The following is a 27,947-nucleotide window of genomic DNA, read 5'->3' as shown; positions in this document are numbered from 1 at the left end:
AAAATCTACAGGTAGGCACTTTGCAAAAAACACTTCTGTTTTCTGTCAAAAAATGGGATGTGTCCACGTTGTGTTTTGGGGCATTTCCTGTCGCGGTTGCTAGGCCTACTCACACAAGTGAGGTATCATTTTTATCGGGAGACTTGGGGGAACATAGAATAGCAAAACAAATGTTATTGCCCCTTGTCATTCTCTACATTTTATCCTTCCAAATATAGGAGAGTGTGTAAAAAAGACGTCTATTTGAGAAATGCCCTGTAATTCACATGCTAGTATGGGCACCCCGGGATTCAGAGATGTGCAAATAACCACTGCTCCTCAACACCTTATCTTGTGCACATTTTGGAAATACAAAGGTTTTCTTGATAGCTATTTTTTACTCTTTATATTTCAGCAAATGAAATGCTGTATACGAGTTATAGAATGAAAACCCAGTGCAGGGTGCAGGGCATTTATTGGCTCTGGGTACCTAGAGTTCTTGATGAATCTACAAGCCCTATATATCCCCGCAACCAGAAGAGTCCAGCAGACGTAACAGTATATTGCTTTCAAACATCTGACATTGCAGGAAAAAGTTACAGAGTAAAACGTAGAGAAACTTGCAGATTTTTTCACCTCAATTTCAATTTTTTTTTTCAGTTGTTATTTTCTGTAGGAAACCCTTGTAGGATCTACACAAATTACCCCTTGCTGAATTCAGAATTTTGTCTACTTTTCAGAAATGTTTCGGTTTCTGGGATCCAGCATTGGTTTCATGCCCATTTCTGTCACTGACTGGAAGAAGGCTGAAAGCACAAAAAATCGTAAAAATGGGGTATGTCCCAGTAAAATGGCAAAATTGTGTTGAAAAATTGGGTTTTCTGATTCAAGTCTGCCTGTTCCTGAAAGCTGGGAAGCTGTTGATTTTAGCACTGCAAACCCTTTGTTGATGCCATTCTCAGGGAAAAAAACACAAGCCTTCTTCTGCAGCCCCTTTTTCCAATTTTTTTGAAAAAAACGAAATTTTCACTGTATTTTGGCTAATTTCTTGGCCTCCTTCTGGGGAACCCACAAAGTCTGGGTACCTCTAGAATCCCTAGGATGTTGGAAAAAAGGACGCAAATTTGGCGTGGGTAGCTTATATGAACAAAAAGTTATGAGGGCCTAAGCGCGAACTGCCTCAAATAGCCAAAAAAAGGCTCGGCACAGGAGGGGGGAAAAGGCCTGGCAGCGAAGGGGATAAGTAATCACGCAATTAAGTTTTTGATTTATAAAAAAAAAAGAATGAGTAATATTGTGCAAATAATTTTAGTCATATTGGGGGTGAGTTGCGTAATTAACATTTCAGTATTCCAAAAGCACTTGCACAATCCTAGCTTCCTTTGTTTGTGTTTTTTTCCTGCTAGGTCGTAGCTCGGCACGCGAATTCACCGCTGTTTAAGAACCTGCCTTACTCTTACTCAAACTAACCTGTGTCCCAACACTCATCAAAGAACAAGCTTGAGAATTGGCTGGCTTAATCTAAAATCTTTGAAAAGCAGCAGTTTTAGTCCTACCGTTCTTAGCAGGGCCAATAGAACATACAAGGACTCTGAAGAATGGAAGTCTTTTGATACAAATAAATGTTCTAAAGACATCAAAAGTATTGAGTGGAACCTACTCACTCATTCCCTTCAGGGTGAAAAAACTGGTAATGAATCCAGGACCAGATCTTAAAACCAATCTTTGTGGAAACATTTGAAGATGGTGGTAAGGAATCATTGGGATCCAAACTTCCCTAATCTGCATGCATACGTTGTGGCAGCTGTACGGATTGCCTGCTTTGTGAACAATTTTTAGGAGTAAGAGTTTGACAATCAGAGTACAGAAAAAAAGTTTTCCAGCATGCTCCTGGGATGTTCTGCAAATGCCCATACATCCTTAAATCCACACAAATTAAAGGTGCAAGCTCCAGATGAAGAGACAAAGACGGTGTGGCAAATCATTCCCTTTATTTTTACATTTTCAATTTCTCTTCAGTGTTTAAATTTTTTCCTTCCTCTATTCATGTACTCTTGTATTTATTCCTTTTTCGAGATGGCCCAGTCATTAAAACCTTCACACTAAAATCCGCTGCAAAAAGCGGGTGATGAATATTTGAATTATGTCTGTTGTCCACAAAGTTTTCGACATGTAGATTTCCATGTTCAAATCTATTCACTTCACCCTCTTCAGTTGCTTGCATAAAAGTTTAAAATGTCACTCTCAAGAAAATGGCACATCAATATTCAGCTCATGTCAGCATTGGCAAAGAAGTATTAGCCAGTTCGTGTGGATGCGCTGCGGCAGGGCTTAGACACAGAAAATGCAGGTAAGTCCACTTATGGAGATCTGCATGAGACTTCGCTTGTGTGATAAAAACTTTGGGCACTTCTAGTAAGTAGAGCAATCTGCAGGGCCGGATTGACCTTTTATTCCATCAGATATTTCCATGGAACGCTGGACCCATTAAGGCTGAGTTTTTTACGGTGACAAATGTGCTTGAGCTGCCCAAGGGGAGGGGGTGGGATGGCAGTGAAGGAAAGGAGGAAGGGAGGGAGTTGGGGAGGAAGCGAGAGAGAGCGAGCGAGAGAGAGAGAGAGAGACAGAAAGAAAAAGACAGGAAGAGAGCAGGGGATGGCTTGAATATTTTTGCCAGGGTTGCTTTTGATTCCCAGTCTGCCCTGGCAGTCCTTGACCAGGAATCTTTGCAGTAACAGATCGGCCTAACATTGAAGAAAGTTCATGATGTACCCTCCTGGAAGCATCCTACACGTAGGAGTGTAATTTGTACTTATTACCCTAATCTGCTTTCAGGGAATTTCATGTGGAATCCTGCCCGTTCTGGCCTGGTGTCTGCGATCGAGCGAAATCAGAAGAAATAAAAACAAATAGAATACACGTTCTTGACACAGATCAAAGGATGCCCGGCACGTGGCCTTTTGAGACAACCATTAGGCTTCAGGCGATTCATTTTACTGTGCTTGACTAAAACATGTGTCTGTTTCTAGCAAATAAAATTATACTTTTCTATTAAATGGAACATGACCTTGCTGTTAGGATGCAACGTCTGTGGCTTATCTTTGTCTTTCAAGATATATCTGGTAATGTTATGAAGCATCCCAGTGGTTCTTAACACAGCACGACTAAAAGACTTAGCTCTAGATGTAGCAAAGGGGTTTACCCATTCTGCGTCTATGGGGAAATTCATTTGTACATATGGCCCTTAAACTCTTCTGAGAAGGCAAGAGCTATTTGTCTAATTTGAGAATGCATTTTTACAAGCTGTTGAAGTATAGCAGGTGACATTTTAATTCATAGCTTAGGAAAAACGCATGTATTCTGTCTCTTGATATTTATTAATGCTCCTACCCATCCGTTCATGAATAACATTGCAAAAGCTTTGCAATTCTTAGGCTGTCATTTAAATTGGCCTATCTTTTTGTGTGGTAATACTCATCCGGTTACAAGTGGTACTGCATGCTGCAGTTTTTAGTGGGCGAGCCATTACTTCCCCATACCAAGTTTGGCACTTCAGATTGGGGGCTAGCGGGGTAATGCTGCATGTTTTCCCCGTTCGGAGCTGCAAAATTCAGAAAGATTTAAAGATATGGGCCCTCATTCTGACCTTGGCGGGCGGCGGAGGCCGCCCGCCAAAGTCCCGCCGTCAGATTACCGTTCCGCGGTCGAAAGACCGCGGCGGTAATTCTGACTTTCCCGCTGGGCTGGCGGGCGGTCGCCTTCAGACCGCCCGCCAGCCCAGCGGGAAAGAGGCTTCCACGATGAAGCCGGCTCGGAATCGAGCCGGCGGAGTGGAAGCTGTGCGACGGGTGCAGTTGCACCCGTCGCGTATTTCACTGTCTGCGCAGCAGACAGTGAAATACATGTAGGGGCCCTCTTACGGGGGCCCCTGCAATGCCCATGCCAGTGGCATGGGCACTGCAGGGGCCCCCAGGGGCCCCGCGACCCCCCCTACCGCCATCCGGATCTCGGCGGTCCGACCGCCGGGATCTGGATGGCGGTAGGGGGGGTCGGAATCCCCGCGGCGGTGCAGCAAGCTGCGCCGCCGCGGAGGATTCAATGGGGCCGCGGTACACTGGCGGGACCCCGCCAGTGGTGCCGGTCCGACCGCGGCTTTACCGCCGCAGTCGGAATCCCCATTGGAGCACCGCCGGCCTGTCGGCGGTGCTCCCGCGGTCCTCCGCCCTGGCGGTCAAAGACCGCCAGGGTCAGAATGACCCCCATGGTGTTTCTCCATACAGATTCCATCTAGGACTACATGGTGTAGTTACTCTGGAGAAAAACCTGCTATTTTGTACGACATGCAATAACAATTTGAACGCAAACTCGTGTTGATTCCCGAATCAGGAGAGCTGGCTGGACTGGAATGAGAAGCTGAGTATCTGTAAAGCATAAGACAATGGGACACAGATCTTGAACTTAGCAGCTATGCCTCTGCCTCTTTAGCTGTTGTTTTTAACATAGTGATGCTAAGCCACGAAAAAGGTTGCCAGAGCGAGTCACATGGAACGCAAGTGCAAATGTAGTAAACTATAATGATGCATAAATGTATAATGTATACCTATACCTCTAAGTATACAGTACATTACGTGTCGACATGTATTTATAGTTTCATTGTGAAATGCAGAACCAGTCCATGTAAGTGATGTGTCCAAATGCATAAGAAAGGAGATTCTACATTGATCCAGTACATTATATGTTTGCTTTGTGGTGATCAGTGATGGTGCATGTATGGCACTTGATTCATTTGCTGAGGAGGAGAAAAATGCTTTGAGGTCAAAGAGAGAAGCATGGGAAAGAAGTGGAGAATGTAAAGTGAGGGAGGGTAACTGGTACATCTGAGTGCAGTACGTTTTTCCACGTTGGTTCAAGGGCAATAACTATCTGTGCTGAATGAGTGTGGTAATGTGGTGGTAATGTCACACATGTTATTCCGTATGAACGATGTAATAACAGCAGTGATTGTGTGGTTGTAGAACCTGGACCTTGCTTGAGAGATCCAAAACTGCTCTTTTAGAAAACCTGATTTCAAGATCTGCTATTTCGATTTAGAGAACCATAAATGATCAGATGTGAGGGGGAAGTGTTCACAGTTTGGAGACCGTGCAGTATAAGCCGGTAAAAGGCAAGACAGATGGGAGAAGTAGCAACTCCATCACAGACACACACACTTTGATAGTTGATGCAACCGGGCATTAATAGGCATTGATTGTGTAATTACCAAGGGACATGTACAAAGCTGCTCTTCAAGGAATCTTGATTCGAGATCTGCTGATTCATTTTACTAAATGACAAATGACTAGGAGCGAGGAGTAGTTTTCGTGTTCAAGAGACTGAGCTGTAATTGCAGGTGTAAGCGAAGATGGGAAGGAGGCCTAGACTCTCCATTCCACACCTACAAACCTGTTAATTAGAGCCAGATGTTCCTAATTACTATTAATTGCCCAATTAATATGGAAACGAAAGCAAGCAGGATAAGGATCATTTGTTTAGAAGGCACTTTGGTAGATGGACCCCCCCCCCCCAGCTGTTGAGGTAAGCGCCTGGGTTCTTGCGAGGGATTCTTGATTTCTGGAAGTTTTTATTCAAAATTAGGATTTTTCCAGACATTTGTTGTCTTTGTTTGCTAAAGGTCCCATTACTCCCTGTAACAATCCTAGGTGAGCTAATAGAGCAGTAATCTATCCCTGGGATTGGTTTAATTACATTAATGTTTAATTGAATACATGAAAAAGACTTTAATAGAAGGGGGGTTCTCTCCTCTTTTTATCTACGAAGAGTACACGTTTTCTGTTATAACCACTGTCACGTATAACAGAATGGACAGATATGAACAAAACACGTTTATGTCTCTGTGTCTAAGGGAGCAGTAGCAAACAAATGGCTTGCTTACGAGATTGATGGATAATACTACCTTTTTGAAGATATACTCTACGGTAATGGGCTGGCAAGATATAAAACACTTTAAATTATCACTCCTCTGTAATAATACTAAAACATCTTGAATTGTGTAGGTCTGTGGAATGAGGGACTTTTACTATCCATTTTATCATCCTGAAATTTCCCACCTGGATACAAGCTGCATCACGTTTTGGTTATGGTTGACTTAATGTATAGTAGATACTACAGGAGCGATTCCGTGCATTTAAGCCCTGGTTAATTGGAAATCTTTTAAGCAAAAAAAAAAACCACTGTTAACACCCCATTGTACAATTCCATGTGCAATATGAATCTTTGTGGGGTGATTGTTGAGTTGATACATTGGATTACAAATGTGAATGAATGTATTAGAGCACTAGATTAATAGAAATTGAGCTAATTAAAACATAATTTTACCAGCATGGTAAAAGGATAATGTTTTATAAAATTACTTCTATACATATTTCTCACTTATTCTTGCCCAAAGTCCATCTGATATGTGTTTGTGCGTTGGTCAATTTTAAGTGACAAGAAATGCTACCCTTACTGAAGAAGGTCCTACAAGAATTTGTGTCACTGGTTTGAACTGTGTAGATACTATTTCTATCTAAATCTTATATGTGCTGTACTTTGCTAAAGCTGTTTTTGGTGGCCATATGAGAAACATAAGGGTTAGACAAACAAATAGGGCCTGATTTAGAGTATGACGGAGGGGTTACTCCGTCACAAACGAAACAGATATATATCGTCCGCCATATTACAAGTTCCATTGGCTATAATGGAATTGTAAAGCAGCAGACATTTGTGATGGAGTAACCTCCTTTGCCTAACTGTAAATCAGGCCCATAGTGTTATCTATGAATGAAGACCCCCATATGAGTTTGATTTTCAGAAGATTTGTGTGCCTGGCTATGGCTTTGGCCTATATACTTATTTACATATGTTAGGAAATAATTTTTGATTACCTAAATTGACTGTTTTAGCAACTTAATTAGATATGAAATGTAGTATAGTCTTCAGTATTTTGCATACTGTAGCAAGATTTACATAATAAACATTTGTGACACAATAACAAAAGTAAAAAGAAAACACATCCTTCTGGCCAATGTTTGAACAATTTATGGAACCAAAGGAAGTACAAGCATACACAATGTAATATAAACAATAATTAAAATAAGAGTAGTCATCTCATTTCACCTCAAGAGGAAATATTAGAAGTGTAATTTAGAGGACTATTGTAATATTTTGAGCACTTGGTCCTGGGTCCCTCTGATCTGAATGAGTTCCCTTGAGAGATGTGTACTTGAGTAGTAGTATCATAAATGGAGCAAATTGTAGATGGGTTCAGAAGTTGCTTGAATGACTTTTGTAAGAATAGGAGATAGATAAAATGATTTCCATGACAGTGTGAACAATATGTGCACCTCTGAACAGAAACCTCTAAATATGTTAAAGCAGGTTTTAAAGTGTGATTGTTTATTGTGTTGTGAATTCTATACTCATCACATTTTTCCCATTGTTTAAGAAATTAAGTTAAATTCGTACTTTATTTGTCAAACAACAGTGTTCCTAATTATCAGGAATTGAATGTAATGGAAATGTACATCAGTATAGCACTTTCTCCTTCAAAATCATTTTCATTGAATTTCCGGAGTGTTTTTAATTAACTTTGTGCTGCACTTATTTAACTTATTCTAACACAACCAACATTTTGTGGTGGGTAGCATTTACCTTCACCAGACGTTAATTGGCAGGCAAAGAGTAATTACAGAAGCAGCCCATTTTCTATACTACTATATAGAAAATCTGTATGTTTGACCTGCTGATCATTAGTAGCTATTCTGCCACTCATTTCCACCCATTTTCCAATCTACTCACTTCCTCAGGGAAAGGCTGGGGAAGTCAGTTCTACTGTGAAGAGAGTTTCATCCTTCTCTCCCTCTACCTCGTGGGTCCAAAGAATATGCCATTTTGATCTCCATAACACCACTAAGAGTAACATCTGCAGTGACTACATTCCACTACATCCGTCTTATGCATTTATGACTAATGGTCATAATACTCTGAGCAAGTTGGAAATTTCAGAACCCAGCTTCATACTTTGTTCTTCCTAAGATGGGGAAGTATAGCCAACCCTTTCAATAAATTGACATTTCTTTGACACCATTAAGTGCTCAACTCTAACAGGAACTGCAACACAGTGTTGTCGCTATTTGTTGCAATGATATTTGTGATTTATGCTAGTTATTGCATTCAACTTCATCTAGCCACATTGAGTACACAGAACATTACAGTGCGTGCTCAGGTAGTGTATGTCAGGTATGTAAGATAATGTTTTATTTTTTCAGTCTAAATAAGTTTCAGTGCTGAATAGCTAGCACTTTCAAAACGTTCCCCAGCTCAGTTCAAGTGACCTGTATCAGTCACAGTCCATTTCTCTCGTATCTATCCCATATTTCTTTATCTTGTGCATAATTCAGGCACCACAGAAGTGGAGCAGAGGTATGCTTTTCACACATCAATCAATATTTGTAAAACTGAAAGGGAATTCCCACTAATGCAAACAATTACATACAAAATTTATTTACTAATCATACAACCTTAATCCTAATTTTACAAAATCAATTTCAACAGGTTCTTGAAAATATGCACTGACTCCCAAAGCTTTAGATTGGTCAATGTATTTTCTGGGATGACAATCATTGTTCTTGGATAATTCAACATTAACAACAGAATGTTCCCCAGAGGTCACAGGCTATTGGAGGTTATCAACCCCATATAGCATTTCACACAGCTAAAACTTCCCAACATTTAACCAATACATTTATAGTTTGAGAAAAAACAATATATTTCTAAAGTCCTACTGCTGCCAACTCCTAATTGATTGAAGACATGCTTTACCCAGAACCCATGAAGACACTTATTGTAGAACCCTTTTTCATCTTGAAAAATGCAGATTTTTATTTAAAGGTTGACTCGTTTAGTAAACCCTCCTCCCAGTCCATTAGAAATGTCAGTATGTCACAATTTACTGTAATTTTACAACTTTGCTTTTGCTTTCTGGCTGCAATCAATGGAGCAAAGACTTAATAAAATGACCTGCTTTCAATACAGATATTTCAGAGGTTAAACAGAGAATTAGTGATGCATAAAATATGGTGGGCATAATTGGGAAGATGGCTTTGGAGTCCTAATTACTGGAACAACAGACTGAAGATTTGGAAATAGGAATGGGCAGAACTAACTAATACTCTATGGAATAAATGAAGAATCCATAGAAATGATATGGTTGTTTTTTTAAATAATGCATTTCAAAGGTTCTTGATCTGTCTGACTCTTCATTTTAAATATTCAGCAAGTCCATGGTCTGGTTAAGAAAGGCTTCTACTTAATAATGATGCAAAGCCAAAGGGCATCATTCATTTCATTTAGTTTACTGATTAGGGTAATTTCTCTGCAGTAAAGGAAGCAATCATTGTGGTCTCATCACAAGTTATTCTTTTCTCAAAAAAGATTTGGAATAACTACTAATGGAAGGATTATTTTAACTAATACATTCTTTAGGATATCTGAATGCTAGATAGGTCTGACACTTCGTACTCATTTCAAGTAAACTATAAATACAATGTAACTTCATTTGTAGATCCTTCAAAGTTGAGCATCTTTATCCACCAGGGTAAAGGAAACAAATGGCAAAATTCTAGAAATGTTTATCATTATTCATGTTAATTGAATGCATTTTTATTATGAGGATTATGATGTATAATATGCATTTCCTAGGTACTGTGTTTTGTTGTTTGAATGTTTTGTTACATATTTTATTAAAATTGGTTCATATGTATGAAACTTTCTTCATGTTTTGTTTTCTACAAGTTTTTTATGGTCTGAAAAGCCCATCTTGTTTTAATCTGACTGTACCATTGCTCATGAAAGGAAAATGCGTGATTATGTTGGAGAGGAAATACAATGTGAAGAAATTACGCTTTCATCAGACATCAACAAAACATTATATAAAACAATATGTGGTGAAAGAGCAGTGTAGACCTAAAATTCATGCTGAGGTGGAGAGTTCACTTGAGAACAGAATGCTTGACCAGCAAGGTCACAGTTAAAGGAAAACCCGTGTTTGTGAGCCTGCAGGAATTTATGGCCTTGAGCACACAGGCACGTATTCTGTTGTCTCAGTAAAATACACATGTGACTGAAGAAAGGGAGCAGGAGATTGAATTAGCCTAGGTTACGCAAACAATGGTAATGGTCTTGGGAGTAGAGCGATCATGCACACACAGAAATACACATGCAATCAAGAGTAGTGAATAGTTAGTTTGATAAGCATTGTTATAACTGCAATAAAGAATGTGTAGGAAATAGGATAAATCTTTAGGGGCACAGGTGATGTGATTCTGTAACAAATATATAATTGCTAAACTTACTGATAACCTTTTGTAATAAGCATTGTTCATGTTGTTTAAGTGGCTGCCTGTGAAACAGCAAATTGAGACCTGTGGTTTACCTGTATGGAGATAGCTACTCTCCCTGAAGCAACAGTAAAAATCTGTGCTTGCCTTGCCAAAAGAAGTCTTGACTTTTTAATCTTAAATTCGCTGCAACATTTGGCAAGCTAGGCCAGCAGTCCCTTTTTGCCCTCAACTGACTGCTGTCACTGGAATATTGCTGCATAGTTCATTGCACAACTTTGATTTTGAAGAGGTAAGTAGACGCTGTGTTCTCTCTAAAGCTCTGCCTTTTCACAGGGGTGGGTAGAACCTAGTGATTGCCATCTTATAAGGTGACAGCAATGCAGACCTTGTTCCATGTATTGTATATATTGTATGACTTGTCTCTCTGGCAATGGTAAACACAGATGTAATATAAATAGAAGGATATAAGGGTATAGCATTAAAAATTGTATACATGTGTTGCCCATATTACATTAAGTCACTGTATAGTTAGTAGAGTGTTTTCCCAATGTAACAGTTGGCAACGGTCAATGTGGATGATTCAAAATTGAGTTTCCATTATGTGTTCCAATATTTGCCATAGAAGGATGGCTGAAACGCCCATGTCATTAAACCTTACCTCCAATTACAATCTGAACACTTGAACTACCCTCCTGGGCCTACTGTGCAGAAGTCATTCCATAGTCTCTGAGGTGCATGGTCTGAGGGCTATTCTCACTTGGAGTGCAAAGGAAGTGACCACTTGCAACCAACTGCATTTACTGTTTAGAGTCAAAACAATTGTGATTAATATTTAGCAGTAGTTGAAGTGTTCATATTTTTAGAATGTTGATGATGAGAGAGTGTGTATGTATGTGAATAGAAATGTGGCACAGAATCATGTTGGTAATATTGCATTGCATTATTATGATGCATAATGTTTAACATATGACTAAGAAGATTAATCAGTGCAATTCTTGTTTTTAAGGACTAGTGTAAAAATTTAAAAGGAGAAATATTGAATAGACAGTTAAAATTTAAATTACTAAATGTGTTAGAAATACGGGGGGATTATGGAAACTTCCTTAGAGCACATGCTGAATACATTCCAGGTGGTCAGAAAAAATTACAGAAATATTGTCAGGAGTAGTTTGAAGCTACCCAGAAGCATGGCTATCCCTGGACAAAGGTGGGGACATTTGATGACAAAATATTAGAGCACCTTGTTATACACCTTAAGAGCAAATATGTAGGAGCTACATTACAGAAGTGAGAAGCCACTTTAGCTCTATGACAAGTTTGTTTGTGAGAAGCCTAAGAACGCCTCAAATGTTGATACCCCTAGTACTCCTCTACCCCACCTCCCTATGACTGAATGAGTACTTCCCCTACGGTACCTGGTATTTATCCACTAACACAGCTACAGGAACCACTGTGGGATTTGAGAATCCTAATGTTGAGACCCCTTCACAATCCTCAGAGGAATCCCCTAATGTTGCCTTACAGATGTCAAAGCCAAGGCATACAACTATTCCCAGGCAACAAGGAGGGGTGGGTGACTCAGTTGTCAGGACAATTAGAAGAGCAGTTTGTACTGCATTTAGAGTTGAAGAGCAGGGTCTAGGAGACAGATACAATCAGTTGCATGTTCCACCAGCAACATCACACTTATTACAGAAGAGGGATGTAACAGGAAGGGTAGTTAGGGAACAAACAGATGCAGAGGATGCTACAAGGAATGACTGTGTAGACAGGGCTGTTAGTAGGGTGTGATGGCCAATATCCCAAGAAAGAGATGAAGATTTTAGGAGGACTGAAGATAATCTACCACCTTGGCAGAGAAGAAGGTGAATGTAATAGATTCACAAGAAAGTGTTCAGGAGTGGTTATCAGAAAGTAAGGATAGAAGGAATGCAGGAGAAACAAAGAGAGATGGATATTATGATGATCTTTCAGGGAAGATTCAGGGAAGATTTGGGAGGATGGCAAATAGAGTAGCGTCATAGGCCTGTAGATAACATGGGTGGAATACTTCGATTTCCAGAAGCTAGGCACTCTACTTTTGCTATTAGTTCTTAATAAAGGCTCCTTATTGATCTTGACCATACAAAGGGAGCAATGGGATAGCCTAATCACACTGATACTAGAGAAAGAGAGCAGGACATGTACCGTAGAGCTACAAAACCCGCGCAACGGAGCTTGAGCAGTTGCGGTTTACATGGCTAGCGAGACGCCAGTCTGGGATCTTGTGACGCTATGTGAGAATTGACACTCCATGATACACCAATGCAACAGATGAGTGTCCAATCAATTTTGGGCAGTACTGATCTCACCCCCTAGTGAGAAGGTGCTGAAGGAGAAAATAATTGGTTCAGTGTTGTTCCTTATGTGAATAATTTAGTAAGATGGGCTGAAGGTTTAGCCCCACAGATGAGTCCATAGTCACGAGAACGGTCCTTGGATCAAAGTGACATGGCAAATGCTGAGGATTGCATTTTTTATATTAATGGGGTCCACACTGCGACTATCCCTACATGTGGAAATGTTTGTGCATGTGGCAAAAATATGCCAGACTGCAGAACCCCCACTATTGTGTCACTCCCATATAACAGATGTTCCTGATACGTAAGGGATCTGGGGCACTTTGTTATGGTCCTTGGCCACAAATGGACAAGGAGAATCCTAAAAAGTTGTTACCACCACTTACAGAGGGAGCAGGTAAATTCTGTTTATTCCAGCTTTATTTCGGTAAAACAATACCATAAAAGCATACTGGCAAAATTCTTACATTTCTAAAAGGAACAAAAACACTTTTTAAAAGAAAGAAAAAAGACAAAGGACAAAAAAAAAGAAAGAAAAAAAAAAAAAAAAAAAAAAAAGCACTAAAAACAGATCGAGACCAGGGCTCCCTCAGGGCCATACAGTGCAAATAGGCAAGTTATGGGTATAAATGTCATTAAAGATCAACAATTAATCCATAAAACACTATAAAATATACAGTACACATCATCATGCAAATCACCATATAAATATTATAAAATTTTATAAAATTCCCCTAAAATATAAACCTTTATACAAAAAACAGTTAAAAATTGCTATCTCACTAGTAGTAGCATTAACTATGGACTAGCTCAAAAAGTGACCATTATGAAAATAGGATATATGCTTTTGAATGATTATTTGCCTCTAGTAGGTTCAAGTTGCCTCTACAATCTTAGTAGTATAGATACCATCATCACGTGAGGGGTTATTTGACTAATTTTTAAGAAATGATTAACAATCCCTAGGGCCCAACGTTTCCTTTCTTTCTTGCGTGCCTATATTACTTAGAGGTCATATGCAATCAAGTAATACAAAAAGGCACATTGTTCTAGCAGCAGCTAATATTCACTTGACTACTAGAGACAAGTTATCTGATGTTGGTCTTAAAAACAATAGATAAAAGTCGATTACAGTATTTCATTTGAAAGACCCATAAAATTTACCTCCCGTGCCATCAGGCACTTGTTTACCTAACTAAGAGGAGATTTTTTGGGATAAAAGTAGATAAATATCAGAATCCAGGAGCAAGTTTCATAAGTGACAATGACCATTCTAGGTAACTTAATCAACCTCCCAGTAACTACGGTCCTCCCGGGCATAGACAATGTCCCCTGGGCTAGATATATCCTTGGCTGATTGTAGGTCCCAAGGCCATTGAATTGCAGAGGGTGACTCCCAATTATCGATTTCAGGACCATAGGTTAAGTTTGGGAGTTTTGCCTGAATTAAAGCGCCTACAACCTCAGGCCCGCCTTGTCTCTGATGAATGAAATTGCTATTAAGAATCGGCTTAGACCAAAAACAACATATGGTGTCGAGCTGGATCTCAAGAATCTGGCAGCTTCATTGTAGTTCCTGATTCCAACGTTCCTGCAGATGGGTCGGATCCATTTCTTCCTTAGTTTATCGTAGGCAATGCAATTTAAAAGGACATGATCCGTCGTTTCTGGTGTCTCCATATTACATAGCTCGCAGGTCGCCTCATGATTGCTCCCATTCAGGATGCCCCATTTAACGGTAAAAGCCTTGACCTGGAGAATCCCATATCGATACTTCATAAATAAAACTATTGCTCGTCTAGGTTGAATAGTATCGATCCATTCCTCAGCGCTCGGTGATGGTTTAAAATCCAGAAAACTTAAGGTTAGTATACCTGAATCTTTGCTATGAAAAGGGCTATTAAAGATGAAGTTCCAAAATACTTGCTTTAGTCGGATCTTTGATTGGGTTGTGAGTATATGCGGTTCATCCCAATAGAATTTCAGCCCTAAATTGTAAAAACTTTGCCTGATATAATGAAGCCACGGGAGGGAAATAGTCTTGTCCAAGCCCATGATCTCAATTAATGCTTGCCTGTATTGGATCAGTTCAGGGGTTGTCCAAAGTCTACACCAATAGAGCAGGGGCCTCAGGGCTGCCAATTTGCCTATTTGTTTCATATTAGTGTCATAGGCTAAGGGAATCAACGGAGTGGATGGAGGGAGGCCCAGTACCCCCCTCATGAAATTATTTTCCTGAGTGGCCAATGGAGTTAGTTTTGTGAATCCCCAGAGTTCTGCGCCATACAGAGCAGCGGCCTGTGCTTTGCACCTATAGATCTCGAATACTGGTGACACAGTGCTCGACCTTGAACATTTGTAATTTTTACTAATTGCCATGGAGCTATGAGTTAAGGAGATAGCAGCCTTGTTGATGTGCGGCGCCCATGACAATTTGGCATCAAGCAGTATCCCTAGGTAGTTGAAATTTTTAACTCGTTCCAGTACCTGCCCTCTAATCCAAATGTTTCTCTTGAGCGCTTTGTGGGGGTTAGCAGTTAAGTATTTAGTCTTGTTTGCATTTATTTCTAACCCCTTCAAGCTGCAATACTCACTAAATTTATCTAGTAGAGTTTGCAGGCCCATTGGAGTTTGAGACAATAGGATGGTGTCATCTGCAAAAAGGAGGGCGGGGACTGGATCATCATTCAGTCTTGGTGAGTCGTGGTTACTTTGTTTCAGATGATGAACCAGATCATTGATGTATAATGAGAAAAGTGTTGGGGCGAGCACACAGCCCTGTCTCACCCCCCTCTTGATAGGTATTGGGTCTGTCAGCTCTCCTTTTGGCCCCCACCGGACCTTTGCGAATGTATTTTCATGTAGCCTCTCCAGCTGGCCTAGGAGGTTCCCTGGCATGCCCTGTTTTCCTAATGCTGCCCATAAGGAGTCTCTCGGCACCAGATCAAAAGCTGCGCGCAGGTCCACAAACGCAATATACAGGTGGCCTTTCTTTAGTCTAGTGTATTTCCATATTATTGTCAATAGCCTAAAGGCCCGGTCGACTGTACTGGCCTGTAGTCTAAAGCCTGCTTGGTATATAGACATTATGCTGTTCTCTTCTATCCAGGTATTGATTCTATTCAGGATCTGTCTAGCATAAATTTTTTGTGTGACGTCTATGAGGCTAATTGGTCTATAATTCCCTGGGTCTTCCCTGGATCCTTTTTTATGGATTGGGATTATTTCTGCCCCTGTCCATGTCTCGGGCATTAGGCCTCCCCTTGCTATGGCGTTTCTTAGAAGGTTTAGATAAGGTGCCCAGATTTCCATGCTATGTTTGAACATATCCCCCGGAATCTTATCCAAACCGGGGGCTTTTCCTGGCTTGATTGCTTCAATGGCAGTCACCGTCTCCTCCAGACTAAACTGTAACTCGGGTAAAATACCCCAAGTAACTGGGGTTTTATGTCTTGAGGGATAAAAATCGAAGGTGGGGGGGTCAGAGTAAAGATGTGTAAAGTAGTTAACCCATGTTTTGGGGTCTATGTGATGGTCTGTAGTAAATATCCCCTCTTTGCTACCATGGGTAACTATTTTCCAGAAGGTCCTTGCATCATTGCTTTTTGCTGCTACCAGCAGGTCTTGCCATTTTTGGTCCTCCCAGTTGCGTTGGGCAGTAGCCAGCGTTTTCTTATAACTGGCCCTTGCCTGCTGTACGGCTAATTGATTTTTTTGCTTTAGTGCCTCTACCAGTACTCTTTTCCTCTCTCTACATCTGATAGTATACCATGGACTATTAGAGGTGGTTTGGGCCTTCTCCTTTTTGTGCTTATTCTGTCGCTGTTTGGTCAGGACAGGTCTTAACATTGTGCTCAATGAATGGTGGATAGACGTAATAGGAATGTCACTAGGTTTATTTTCTGCATAAGGCTCCAGGAGATCAGAAAATATGTTGTAAATATTTATCATAGTGACCTGATTGCCTAATATTGCTGGCCATTTTACAACCCTTCTGTTGTTACTGAGGGTGGGTTGTAACTCCACCTTGTCATGTTCTATATATTTCGAGTCCAAATCTAAGAAGTGTGCCTTGAATTCAATTATTAGCGGGAAGTGATCGCTATCCCTTCTTTTATCGATTTTAAAGGTCGCTAGTCTTTCCCATGTATTTATACTATGCAGAATGTAATCTATTTTTGAAGTTGAGTTGCCTCTCTGGAAAGAAACCAGATTAAGGCCGACTTCACCCACTCTGCCATTACATGCCCTCAGTCCATGGTTTAATGTAAGGCTCATGATTTGCAATGCGGCCACTGTGCCTGGGACAGTTTTTTCTATTGTTAGGTAAGGAATTGTTCTCATTCGGTCTTCCTCTTCTGCTAAATGTTCGAAACCAGTTATAGGTTCATAATTACAATTAAGGTCACCCCCTATCATAATTGTCTCTCCTACTGGGATTTTTTTGAGCAGGTCGTCTAGTAGAGTTATTTCTGGAGACTCCACGTTTGACTTTCTAGGTCTTATATATACATTAAACAAGTGGGTTATTATCTTATTTTTTTTTCCCATTATCAACCATAAAATGTCCTCCGACTCAGTGGCTTGCATGCGTATCTCAACATTTAATGAGATCTTCGCCCATACAACCAACCCCCCAGATGGTCTCCCTCTGGCAGCTGAAGTTGCACTGATAAAGTAGGTTTTATATCCTACTTTATACGGTGGATCTTTAAACCACGTCTCTTGGAAGAGACAGACATGGTGTCGATCAATATAGTCCTGCCATTCGGGGTCTATAAGCTTATTTTTTAAGCCAGCTACATTCCATGAAATCATGGTGATAGGACCCCTTCCGTTTAGGCTTGTGGCATTGAAAGTATGGCTCGGATAAGTTGTTAAATTTTTCCTACCATACAAGAGCTCCACTGCGCTCCCTGCCCCTATAGCATGAAGATCATTCCCTTCATGGGGCTCCCCTACTATTGGGTCCCCATTGGGTTCCACTTGTGCCTGATCTATCTGGATTAGTCAATCCACTCTCTCAAGGTTTGAATCATAATTTCTCTTTTGCAGTCCCTCATTGTAATTGTGTTTATGCCTTTGTACTCGAAGTTTGGTAATTAATGGATCCAAGCTAAACCTCATGGCATTGGAATTAGGGGCGGGGGTTCTCTGTTCCATGTCAATCAAACCTCTGATTAATCTTCCATCCTTGAGTGTTAATGCAATGACGTCAAGTTGGCCCCTCTCTCCAGGGATTCTTTCTGCCCCCCTAATATCTGATCGAATTATGGATAAACAGTGTCTTTTGGCCCTAATCCAATGTGTAAGCTTGTTTTTTAAGGTGTCCTCATCTTCTCTGCTATTTAAGGGCAATTTTGGAACATTTAACAGATGAACAACATTTGTCCTAGTAGGAAACCTATCCTCCTCAGAGTATGGATTCCATATAGTGTTTTTGTTATAATCATTAGATACTTGGGGATAGGAGTTCAGAGTAAGTTCCAAATTTCCTTTTTGGGGTCCTTTTACCAAACGGGGATCTCTTTGTGGTTTCCCTGTTCCTTGGCATAAGTTACTATCATTTCTTCTGTGGGAATTGCGTGAACCAATATGTTCCACATTGACCCCTATCGTGCATCCCTGTGGTTGTTGTACAATCTTAGCTGTAGCTGGGGTAAGGTTAGGGGTAGTAATCAAATTTTGAGGATATGTGGGTCTACCTTGTAGATGGCGTGATATGGGGGGGGACTCCCTTTCGCATTGGGCTCTATAGGTACCCCTACCCCCCTCCTTTTCCACAATATCTGTTAAGGTTCTTACTTCAAGTTTCAAATCCCTAACTTCCTGGATTAATCCGGTGATTAGATCGTAAAGGTCTGCTATAGATCTTGATTTATTTTTTAGAGGGTTCCCTGATTCTGAATTGAGAGGAGTGGTCCTTTCATTATCTAGCTGTACAGTTGGGATAAATGGGTGTAATTCATCCACCGGTTCCCCCTCTTGTGTATTCTGTATGTTACTGCTATCGAGTTCTGCCAGGACTGCATATTTATTGGAGCACCTAACTTCGCACTCCTGGGTATGGCCCTTCTTCCTACCATTATCAATGGTGCATAGGTGTATGGGTCTAGTTGCAGCAACCCTAGGGCTATCAGTCCTGACATCAGATGGTGCCTCCCCCTCTTGCTGGGAGACGATCTCTATCGCTTTATCATCCACTGGTCTGATTTTCTTCGTATAATAGGAGGTAATCTTTTTATCGGGACCCTCCCGAATGGTGGTCCTACTGCATAGTAGTGACTCTACCTCCTCGATAAGATCGTCTATTTCAGCTATTGTGCAGTTCTCACCCGCATTCCTAAGTTTTTTTACACAATTCATCTTTCCCCTTGGGGGTTCTGATGCCTTGCGTTTTCCCATGGATTAAGCTGCCTAAATAGTGCTTTGGCTCTGCGAACCAGACCCCAATGTGTAATTATAAAGGAGAGTAGGAGAAGGGCTAGTCGAGCGTCGCAACAATAGGTGGAGAATACAGTCCAAAGGCCCTCTATAAAAGGACCTATTTAGGAGTAAGTATCAACACAGTACCTTCAGGCAGCCATACGTGCCCATGCAACTTTAGATGAATGACAGGGGGGTGGCCCTGCCCTGCCTCTTCCTGGCAATGACGGGCAAGGACGGGCCCGCCCTTGGCCCGGGCTTCGCCCGGGCACGTCCCGCGCGCGTCCTGCGCGCGTCCTGTGCGACGGGAGCGCGATAAGAAATTTAAAGGGCTCCTGCCCTTGACACGCCTCTCTGGACCTCCTTGCGCTTCCCGCGACGGCGGGAGCGCGATAAGAAATTTAAAGGGCTCCTGCCCTTGACACGCCTCTCTGGACCTCCTTGCGCCTCCTTGAGCAGGTAAATAGATTCGCTTTGAGAAGGAAACTGCAGTTATCTCCCTGGCAGTACATGACATAAATAGTTTACTTTGCTATCTTATAGGAGATGAGACAAACACTTTTTTTCAGAAAGCTGGAGTGAGAAATGTTACTCACATTGAGACTAGGTATGATGGTTCCCCATTCAATTTAGTTCGGACTGCAGTCGGGTCAGTTGAAGAAAATGTATCCTGCCCAGACATTAGATCCGGCATGGCTCAATCAATGAAGCTAAATGAGGATCCCGCTCAGTTCTTCAGCAGGATGAAAGAAAAGTGGACTCAAGAAGTAGTCCAGGGTTGGGAAGTAACTGTAAAGCACTAACCTGTTTGTCCCACGGAGACACAATGCTGACCCAAGTTGCTTGTCCCAAACTCCTCCTAGATGTTGTGTGCCTCCTTCTTACTTGTGTGTGATCGGCACAGGAATGTTCCGGGGCATAAGGGGATGGATGAGAGAGAGAGAAACATGGACATCACTTGGCAGGATCAGGATGGGTAGCGGTGGTCTATGAAGAGCTGATATCTCCTATGATGAATTAAACATTTAATTTACTAAAACTACTCTTTGCCAATTCCCACTAACTAGGTGTACCTGTCAGGGTCCCCTTTCCTGCTTTTGATGGCTCTACCCTCTCTCAAGGGATCTTCAAGAAATAGTATGGAACCTGCAACTAGATTCAATGTTTAGCCTTCCATACTATCTACATGTATTCCCCACCTTGTTCTCAAGTCAATGTGGCCCCACTGGAAGGCCTACCTAAAGTGTTCCAGAAATTCAGTGTACGTCTTGCTCATTGGTTCTTGATGAGACTCGGCCGAAATCGGGCAGAAATTGGCACGACATCATAATATGGTGATCTTTGGTCTTTTGTCACCTGTGGCTTCGGAGGCCTTTCGAAAAGTCTCCTGAAGTTGAAACAAGCATCTGAGTGTTGTTTATCATAGGCAATGATTGGTATCACAACAATGCTACATAAAGCTAAATTATAACAAAAATGTTCAGAGTACATCGTTAAAATACCAATTGTCAAACACATGCTCAAATCTGTACTGTCATTGCAAGCTGACAACAATGAGTGTTACTATTCGGCAGACAGCAAGTATTCAAGTAAGCAAGGACACTGATAATATGCCCTTCTAGTGCGCAGTGCCCATCTTAACATCTAGCAATCAACTATCAAAGGTAACTGGTAAAAAGGCTTTCAAGTGTGAGCAGCATGTTACCGCCTTTTATGATACTAATCTTCTTGATCTCTTCCTTTCTAGGATCGGCATCCGCAAAGCTGGGCTGTGGAATAGAAGGTCTAGGAACAAGTGAAAAGGAGCAGAGAATCCCACTCTGCATCTGAATACCTCTGACAACAAGCAATTACCTCAAGACTGGTGTGGCTTTAGATACCTGCCATACCTGGCCACACCCATTTTGAGTCACCTGGTCACACCCAGTCTGAGTCATAAGGCTGCCACAAGCTCAGGCAACAGGGTGACATGTGCCCCAGATTCTTACATGAGTTCTAAAACAAGCATAGGCTCAAGTAAACATTTCTCAAAGGCAACAACAATCATTGCAAGGAGCATATGTGGGTTTGCAGGCCCGACAGTAACAGGAGGAAATGCAGTGTTATTCTATAATGTAGTGAAAAATGGCATACCCTCTGATGTGCAAGACAACCTTGATAACATAGTGGCACTGGAAGCCAAGCCCTGGGCAGAGATATAGGCACATATAAACAAAAGAAGCAGGAGAAAGAGAGAATGAAGCAGGGGTGTAAGACAAAGCAGCAGCTAAGTTAGTACAGCAGAGGTTGGCAAAGAACGGAGCAGTGGAAGGAGCTGTACTAGCAGCCACAATTAGATGACTGCAATGTCTGTGGGATCAGTCTCAGGGACCACCCAACAACAGTACCCACAACAGCAGAATAATGTAAGGTCAGAAGGAAGTAGCAGAGACAAACGAGGAGGAATAGGAAGAAGCAGGATAGGTCCCCAAAGGATGACTCAAGCTTCCCATTACTGCCACAGATATGGACATTTCATTAGAGATTGCAGGACTAAGAAATGGGATGGACAAAATGGAACTACAGGTGTTTACATTAAGCCAGGATATACAGTAGCACAGCCACAATCAAACCCAGAAATAATATATGTATCTCAGATGCCACAACAAAAGGTGCAGCAACCAGCAATGCCTCAGGTGCAATAAATGCCATCACAGCAAAGTTACCAAGCACCCCTAATGGCAACTCCACCTCAAAATGTACAGGTATGATTGGGAGAGGAGGGAATCCTTATCAAACTAATAATATGGGAGAATATATGCAATGAAGGTGCCCAGAGAGTAGTTCCATGTGCCCATTATCGTCAGTGATGCACCAGAACCCACTGTGACTGTAGCTATCAATGACAAGAGGTATGCATTCCCCATAGATATGGGAGCAACCCGATCTTGTATTAGAGAGGGAGACCCCTACGATTTCTAGTAGATCAATGGACACACAAGGATTCTCTGGGGAAGTAATGAGTGTTCCATTTACTAAACCAGTGGAGATGGAAATAGGAGGGAGATACATTGATGGCTGTTTGCTTTTCTCTTCACCTGTCCCAGCTAACTTATTGGGGAGAGATCTTATTGCTAAATTAAATATGACTATTCATTTAGTGTTGTAATTTCTTATTATTGATGAAACAAGACCGTAATCAGGTGCACAGTAGGAACTGGAATGGTCATACGATACAGGAAATCATAAATTGATTTGTTAACAGTGAAGGTGGAGGACGATGGTATGGATGATCCCCTTTATTAGCGTGCTTCTAAGTGGTGAGGACAGGTCACTGCAGAGCCACTGGGGCCCCAGTACAGGCCAGCTGCAAAATACCCTGGGTATGAGGGGGTCCCAATCCCTAAGCCCTTTCCAGGATCGTATTCAGTGCCCGTGGGTCACCGGGGTAGCTAGACTGACCATCGGTTGATCCGAGCAGCTTGTTGTGATGAGGAGAGGTATGTGAGTTGAGTGGTCGGTAGAAAGGTCCGGATAGAGAGGGAAACAGATAGGTGCATTGTCCATTAGGACATGACTGTGGGTCATTATCTTATAACTTCAGGGCTGCATGTCCACACCGTGGTATTTTAGAGGGGGCTGTGGAAGCGAAGGTATATATAGCAGCCAATGCCAGTGCCGGGGGGGTAGCCTAGCGGATCGAGAGGTAAGACTTATTTGAGTAAGGCTAGATGGGTTGAGGAGAGGCAAAGTAAAGTGAAGGAGGCATGAGTGGCAACAGGTAAGTTTAAGTATAGTCAAATAAAATGAACAGGTAAGTTTAAGTATAGTCAAATAAAATGAGGAGGGGGATATGCAAGCGAAGAGGAGGCAAGACAGGGAAGGGTAAAAATGAGTGAGGAAGGATTGTGGGGTAGACCACCCAGTGCCCATTGCGTTCTGAAGGGGTTGGGGGGACGGGCACGACTGGAGGGAGAAGGGTAGGCTTAGGTGGATGGGAGGGCGAAGACCAGATGGGGAGAGGCCCGGGTAGGTACCTGTCTAGGGAAAGAATGGGGGGGAGGGGAGTCACGGTTTCTGAGTGAGAATGGTTGGACGGGGTGTACACAGCGAGTTGTCTCTGAGGAAGGGTGCCCATGTCTGTTTGAACTGAGTGGTTTGGTCTTGCATTTGGTAGATAAAGCATTCATGCGCAGCAGTCCTTCTCATTGCCACCATCCACTCCTCCGGCGTGGGGGGAGCAGGTAACCTCCAGTGGCAGAAGATACAGATTTTAGCTGTCACAAGGACCGTGTGGAGTAAGTGATGTTGCGGCCGGGTTAGCTAAGGGGTATCTCTTACATCATGCAGGAGTTTGGAGGAAGAGGAGAGGCGTGTCTGATGTGTCATAGGGGAATCTCTTACATCATGCAGGAGTATGGAGGAAGAGGAGAGCGGTGTTCAATGTGTCATAGAGGCACCAAGCACCAGCCTCCCAAAAGGGTCAGATCAATAGGCAGCCGCATAGGACATGAGTCAGGTCACATCAGGTCTCCAGGCAGCGCCAGCAGTCAGCATGAGGTGAAAGACCCATTCTGTGCAATTTCGCAGGGGTCTGATACCAGTCATGAATCACTTTAAAAAGACAAAACTTCAGATGTGCCTCTCGGACACCTCTGTCCAGGGCCCCCATCATTTCTGTCCAATCCTCTATCTCGCACGCTGTCTGAAGGCGTATCTGCCATATGGAGCGTACATTTTCTAGGAGGGGCTTCAAGTACAGGTGATGTGTGAGAGCCCTGTACAGGCCTGCCAATCACGCCCTTGAAGCTGCCTCACGTCTCAAGTTAGGACAGGATAGGGGAGACCTGTACGGTCCTGGGTCCGGCAACTATACTACATCAGAGACAGTGTTTGAGTTGCAGGTAGCGCCACTCTTGATGGGCAAGGAGGCCAAATTCCACTCTCAAGCTCGCAAATGATTTGATTTAACTGTTCTCGATGATCTGATCCAAACGTTCAATGCCGACGGAACTCCAGGACTCCCATTGGAGGGTTAAGCCTCCTACCCGAAGGCTGTTATTACCCCATATGGGGGTGCTCAAGTAGAAAGAAGGATGGGTGTCGAAGAGGCCATGTGCCCTCCACCAGGCTGCATGCATCGCCCTCAGTATTGGGTTATCGGGCCTGACTGTGGTGGGCCTGTTTTGTACAGGGCTCAAAGTCTGCCTCGACTGGACAGCAACATGCATTCCGTGCTGACCCTTTGCGGTAAGTCTGTTACTTCCGGTAGCATATATGCTAGCTGAGAGAGGTGCAGGGCTATGGCATAGTGTTCTATCGATGGAAATCCCATGCCTCCGTGGGAACGGTGCACCATTAGCTTGTCTGACAATAGGTGGGGGCGGGAGGAGCCCCATACAAAGGCTCTGATCACCTTGTCTATCAGTCAGAGAGATGATAGGGGTACTTGAATGGGAAGCATACCTAGCACATAGGTATACCACATCAGTGTAACCATCCTCACTGCCTGTACCCTCCCCGACATGGAGAGGCCCAGATGGGGCCATTTCTCAAAATCCACGGTCATGCTGGTGATGAGTGGGTCTAAGTTGTCCATTACCATATGCTCCAGTTGATTAATGAGGATTCCCAGGTGTTTGAGGTGGAGCGGTGTCCAGCGGAAGGGGAAGTCATGAATTGCCGCCTGCATGGTGGAATAGGAGATGGGCAGTGCTTCACTCTTGTCCCAGTTCACCCTGTACCCAGAAGGGGTTGCAAAGCTGTCATTAATCTCCAATAAGGCCAGGAGGGAACGGTCCAGGTCCCTCAGGGTGAGGAGAATGTCATCTGCATAGAAGTATATTTTGGACCCGCCCCCTTTCAGGGGGATTCCGATGAGTTGAGGAGATTATCGAAGTGTGGCCACTAGAGGCTCCATAGCCAGTAAAAATAGAAATGGCAAGAGAGGGCAGCCTTGTCTCGTCCCTCTGCGTATTGGAAAGGAGTCCTATATGAAACCTCCACAGTTGACCTGCGCAGTGAGATTATCGTACAGCAGCCGTACTTTTGCAATAAATTGTTTGCCCAGGCCGAACCTCTGCATAGTCGTGAATAAATAGTCCCACTTGATACAGTCAAACGCTTTTTCAGCGTCAAGGATCAGCGCTAAGACTTCGTCCGGCATGTTCCTGGCCTCCCATATGGCTTGGGAAAAGGTACGGAGGTGGTTTCTAGAGGTGCGACCCAGGACAAACCCTACCTTTGTGTGATGAATTAGGGACAGGATTACTTTAGGTAGTTGGGCCACTAGGATGCTAGCAAGTATTTTGATATCCCTGTTTAGGAGGGAGATAGGGTGATAGCTACCACAGCGAAAGGGGTCTCATCTGGGTTTGGGCAAAAAAGCAACCACTGCTCTGTTTGAGATTGAGCCCAGTGTTCCTTCCCGGTCAACTTCATGAAAAGCGTCATAGAGGGAGTCCACTACTTTCACCATAGCCCATTTATAAAATTCCACAGGGAAGCCATTCTCTGCTGGTGATTTATTATGTGGGAGATTGGCTGTGGCCTGTGTTGTTTCAGTTTTACTGATTGCCCTGTCTAACAGGGCTTGGCCTTCGTTCGACAGGTGCGGAAGATGAACCCCTTCCAAGAAGACCTCCACTTGAGCGAGGCTAGCTGTTGTTTTTTTGGGTATATAAATGGTGATAGAACGCTGCAAACTTGTTAACAATACCCTGCAGCTGAGTCAGGAGCTCGCCCCTAGAGGTTAAGATGGCTGGAATGGCCTGTGTGGCTTCCCTCCGACAAAGCTGAGCTGCTAAGACCCTGCCAGCTTTTTCCCCCTGCTCATAGTGGCGCCCCTGCAGGCGTTGCAGTGCATATTTGGTCCAGGACGTATACAATTCACTGAGGACCACTAGGGCAAGTTTGTTGCCGGGTGAGGTGTGCAATGTTGTCCTCAAGTTCTGTCTGGCAAGCCAATCTTTGCTTGTTGGCCTGTGCTGCATCTTGCATCATTTGCCCACGAATAGTTGCCTCCGCAGCTGCCCAAAGTACCCTCTGGGATGAGACTGTGCCTTTATTGTCTCCCATATAGGTGGAAACATGGGCCCGCAGCTGTGCTTTGCCCTGTGGTGTGTGGCAATGGTGTACGGCCAAATGCCAGGGTTTACTGCCCAATGTGACCAGGCCTGTGTCGATAGTCAGCAGGGTTGGGGAGTGATCGAAGAGAGCACACTCCAGAATTTAAGAGTTGCAGGCCTGGGCTACTATGTTTTAAGTCACCAGAAAGTAGTCCAGTCGCAACTGTGTTTTGTGCACCGGCAAAAGGAATGTGTATCCTCTTTCTGCTGGGTGTGTAAGCCTCCAATGGTCCACCAGCCCATGTTCTGAGGGCACGTCTGTTAATATTGCCCTGTCTTGGTTGTTGCCAACATCTATGGGACCAGTCCTGTCAAGTAGTGCGTCGCAAGCTATATTCCAGTCTCCCCCATGAGGTATCGGGATGCCCTAATCTTGGTGAGTAGGCGGTTGATTTGGAAGAAAAACAAGCATTTAGAGCCTATTGGCGTGTAGACAGAGCTGACGCATAATGAGAAGTCCCTGATTCTCTGTTTGATGAACACATACCTGTCCTCTGGATCAGATCATGTTTAGGTCATCATTATGGGGAGGGTCTTGTGGAGGAGCATTGCTTCTCCACGTTTCCAGGGGTGTCCCTTCTCTCTCCTTTCGCAGCTTTGGGCAGCAACTGGAAAATGTTTTCACTACCCAGTCCTGGCGTAATTTGCTAGATTCAGCAGTGTCAAGATGTGCCTCCTGCAAGAGAGCCACATCAGTCCCTTTTGACTGGAGGTACGAGAGTACTTTCTTCCGCTACACATAATGAGTCAGGTCGTTGACATTCCAGGACAGGACCTTGAGTGGGTGCGGAGAAAGGGAAGTCTGGATGCCCATGGAAGCGGCGAAAGTGGAGGGTAAGCTAGAAGTGGAGGGAAGGAAGCAGGGGGAGAAGGGACCTATTGGGAAAATGGGAGGGTTTCTGTGAAGGGGAGGGAGTAGGGATAGGGCTGGCTCCCAGAGCAAGATGTAGGACTGACTCGTTACTCAGACGATGTGAGGCAGGGGAGGAAGGGGAAAGAGTAGGGGGGACGCTGGGTGCCTGCCTAGGTTAGCTGTAGTGAGTTAAAGTGAGGTAAAGGAAAGAGTTATATAGAGCCGATGGGAAGGGAGAGAGTAGAGGAAAAAGAGGTAAAAGGGGGGGCAGAGGGAAGGAGAAGGTTAAGGTACAAAGCCGAGGGGTAGGAGAAAGAGTATTCTGAATGTGGATTGGGGAGTGTCCCTTGGGTAGAGCTTGTAGACTATGGGTCGAAGCCTTTGGGGCCACTGCGACCGGATGGCCTCGGCAGGAGGCAGGGCACAAAGGGCACACAGGGCATGCAGGGTGAGTCAAACCACAGCTGGGAGGGAGATTCGGGGGGGGGAGAGGTGACGTGGGACGAGGGACAGTATCACGATCATTGTCAAACAGATGGTGGGAGCAGGTTCATTTTCACAGGTTCACAGGGGAGGTGGTAGAGGGATGGGGCTGGCTGTGTCACCACCCCATAGTGTGGGTGCCTAGGCGGGGGAAGGATGCATGGGCATTGAAGTAGGCAGCAAGAGCGACCATGGGATCGAGGCGGCCACCGGCATTAACAATAGACAATGAAGAAGTCATGAACTCAATGGCAGAACATCGCCAGAAACAATTTGAACTGCAATACAACATAAAACATTACAGAGCAAAGATCGGGAGTTGCAGGGCATCAAGGCTCAGACAAAGAACAGCACATTATACAGCAGTACCCACTATGCCGTA

The sequence above is a fragment of the Pleurodeles waltl genome, chromosome 8 (assembly GCF_031143425.1).
Source record: "Pleurodeles waltl isolate 20211129_DDA chromosome 8, aPleWal1.hap1.20221129, whole genome shotgun sequence".
Lineage (NCBI taxonomy): Eukaryota > Metazoa > Chordata > Amphibia > Caudata > Salamandridae > Pleurodeles > Pleurodeles waltl.
This window is presented reverse-complemented; position numbering follows the sequence as displayed.